The sequence below is a fragment of the Lontra canadensis genome, unplaced genomic scaffold (assembly GCF_010015895.1).
Source record: "Lontra canadensis isolate GAN:19392208 unplaced genomic scaffold, GSC_riverotter_1.0 scaffold69, whole genome shotgun sequence".
NCBI classification, from domain to species: Eukaryota; Metazoa; Chordata; class Mammalia; order Carnivora; family Mustelidae; genus Lontra; species Lontra canadensis.
The window spans coordinates 1,402,441-1,405,907 of NW_022631063.1; the positions used below are offsets into that span (position 1 = coordinate 1,402,441).

At 37.6% G+C, this 3,467-nt stretch overlaps 1 pseudogene; it reads right to left on the reverse strand.

Moving 5' to 3' along the window:
- Positions 1–2,368: 2,368 nt before the first annotated feature.
- LOC116880877 lies at positions 2,369–3,186 on the reverse strand (annotated as a pseudogene).
- Positions 3,187–3,467: the final 281 nt, after the last annotated feature.

Below are 3,467 nucleotides of genomic sequence, written 5' to 3' on the forward strand. Positions count from 1 at the left end.
TCTTCTGCTCCCCTCTCTCTTTCTTCTTCTTCTGGAATCCCAATTATTCTAATGTTGTTTTGTCTTATGGTGTCACTTATCTCCCGAATTCTCCCCTCATGGTCCAGTAGTTGTTTGTCTCTCTTTTGCTCAGCCTCTTTATTCTCTGTCATTTGGTCTTCTATATCACTAATTCTTTCTTCTGCCTCATTTATCCTAGCAGTAAGAGCCTCCATTTTTGATTGCACCTCATTAATAGCTTTTTTTATTTCAACTTGGTTAGATTTTAGTTCTTTTATTTCTCCAAAAGAGCTTTTATCTCTCTGGATAGGGTTTCTCTAATATCTTCCATGCCTTTTCCAAGCCCGGCTAGAACCTTGAGAATTGTTATTCTGAACTCTAGATCTGACATATTACCAACATCCATATTGATTAGATCCCTAGCCTTTGGTCCTGCCTCTTGTTCTTTTTTTTATGTTGAGTTTTTCCGCCTTGTCATTTTGTCCAGATAAGAATATATGAATGAGAGAATAAAATACTAAATGTGTGACAAAGACCCCAGGAAAATGTGCTTTAATCAAATCAGAAGAGACCCCAAATTATGGGAGGGAGAAAGGGGATAAAAAGAAGTTCAGAAAAAAAAATTTTTAAAAAGAAAACAAATAAAGATAAAATATAAAAAAGAAAAAATATTTATATATATATTAGACTGGTGACTAGAACAGGGTCACCCACTTAATTTTGGGAGTATTTGGTCTCTTAGAAGAAACTACCTCCCAAAATTTTAAAGAATGAAAAACATATATAAGGGTAAACACAATGAAGGGATGGAATATGCCTATAAAGATGAAAAAAAATTTTTAATTTCTAAAAATGGAGTTGATAAAGTTAGTTGGTTGAGAAAATAAAGAAAAAGAAAGTGGAAAGAATTTGCTCAGGCTGGAGACTAGAACAAGCCCAGAACTAGATTTAGGGTATATTTTGATATATTAAAAGAAGTTGTACCCCAAATTTTTTAGAAGAAAAAACCCTATGTGTATACAAAAAATAAAGTTAGATACAATTAAGGATAAAATAAGACTATAATAATGAAGGTTCAATAAAGATTATTTTTTTAAATGAAAGGTATTGTTAAGATAACTAGTTAAAAAAATGTTGAAAGAGGAAAGGGTAAAAGTAAAAAAAAAAATTTAGCAGAAGAAAAAAACAAATTGAAAAAATTAATTAACTGCAGGACTAAAGAATTATGGGGAGAAAGCCATGAATTCCATGCTTTGCTTTCTCCTCCTCTGGAATTCCGCTGTTCTCCTAGGTAATTGAACTTGGTCTTGGCTGGATTTCTTGTTGGCCTTCTGGGGGAGGGGCCTGTTGTAGTGATTCTCAAGTGTCTTTGCCTGAGGCGGAATTGCACCACCCTTACCAGGTCCAGGCTAAGTAATCCGCTCAGGTTCACTTTTGGGAGCTTTTGTTCCCTGAACGCTTTCCGTAGAGTTCCAGAGGATGGGAATGAAAATGATGGCCTCCCAATCTCTGGCCTGTTGGAGCTGAGAGCTCAGGACCCCACCCCTCAGTGCACCCTCAAGAGAATTGCGCTCAATCACTCCCATCTCCCTGGCCTCCGGCCACGCTCCGAGCTCACCCAGCCTGTGACCAGTTCAAGGTAACCCTGAGTTGAGCGCTCACTCCTTGGCTCTGTCTCTGTAGCCGGCTTCCCACTCTAATACCTGTGAGCTCTGTGACACTCAGACACCTCTGATCCTTCGGTGAACCCGCGTGGGCTTCACCCTAGTTTAGCCTCTGGAGTGATGTCCTCAGTGGAGCAAACTTTTAAAATTCCTGATTTTGTGCTCCGTTGTTCTGCCGCTTGCCGGGAGCCAGCCCCTCCCCCCACAGTCTATCTTCCCATCGCTTTGGATTCACTTCTCCACCAGTCCTACCTTTCAGAAAGTGGTCAATTTTCTGTTTTTATAATGTTGCTCTTCTCTTCGTCCTCTTGTTGGATTTGTAGGTGTTCACAATGGTTTGATAAGCTATCTAGATGATCTCCTGCTACCTGATGTCGTCTCAGCCTGCTACTTCTCAGCCATCTTGACTCCAGGACAAAATATTCTACTAGGTAAATCATGAAAGACAAGAAAAGTGGTGCCTTGGGCCTAGGTCATAAAGACCCATGAAGTTACTGAAAAGGATTTGAAATTTGTCTAAAGATTCATTGGCAACCACTAGAGGATTTTAACTAATAATGTGATGTGATAATTTTGCAATTTTATTTTTTTAAAGATTTGTTTATTTGAGAGAGAGAGAGCATGAGAGTGGGAGGGGTTGTGAAGTAGATATGACTAAAAAAAACAATAGGCCATAAAGATGTGGCCAAGAAATTTTATCATTATTAAAATTCCTTTTATTTTCCCTTCAGTGAAACTGAAGTATTCCCAAAGTCCTGAATCAATTATTTCTTCTTAGTTTTCCAACAGCTGTCATTTGTCTTCTTTTTGGTCTGTTCAGTAGAAAGTGAACTATCTGGAGGACTTCATCATTACAACCTTTCACATTATCTTCAGTTGTTTCATAAAGAGGCTTACTTTGTGTCCCCCAACATATATTTTTAGGAGGGTTATTTTGATCCCCTTGTGTAGTCAGTGCCAAAGTATTTAACTGGTAGCAGAAAAAGGAAAAGTATTTTCCATCTGTGATCATGCCCTGAGGGACAAAAGGCCGAGTAACATCTGCTTCACTCCAAAATCCTTGATACAGAGCTTGTGCTCTAGTCCAAGCAAAGAGGCTTGCAATAGCATTAGCTCTAAAAACAACTTCTATCTGATCAGCACAGTTCCATTTCAAAAAGTCTTTCCATTTTTAATTTGTCAGGTAACGGGTGAAACTGTGTGTGACCATAACAATATGGATCTGCTGTCTTTGAGCCAATAAATATGGTATTTTCATATTGTCATTTGAATAATGGAAGTTTTTCTGGCTTACAAGTTATAACAGGGATTTCGACAGGTATAGAATAATCCAGCGACACAAACTCTGGGAGTTGTTCGGATATTTGAACTGGTTGTGTGGTTTATCATTTATTTGGCATTGCACAGCATCAACTCAACCTTTCTGATGACTACTAGAAAGAATTTCTTCACCTCGCAACCAGTAAAATTGAACTGGATAAGGAAGGGAGTGAAGACAGAAGAATGTAGGTAGAGATATCATAGAAGATACAAAGACCCAGAAATCAAACTGTGGTATAATAGAAGAAATGAAAGAGCAAAGAGCAAATAAAATTTTGGTGTGAAAGAGGAATACTTGAATTAATTCTTTCAAAAAACCTAACTTTTATTTTCAGGTAATGGTATGATCAAGGTATACCCATAAGCTTAGGTGTATGAAATAAAACTAATGACAATAAGATCCAGGAACCAAGAAGCCATATTATTGAAGAACTTATTCTGTTCCAAAGGATAAAAGTAGAACTTGGGGTAGAAGAAGTCTAT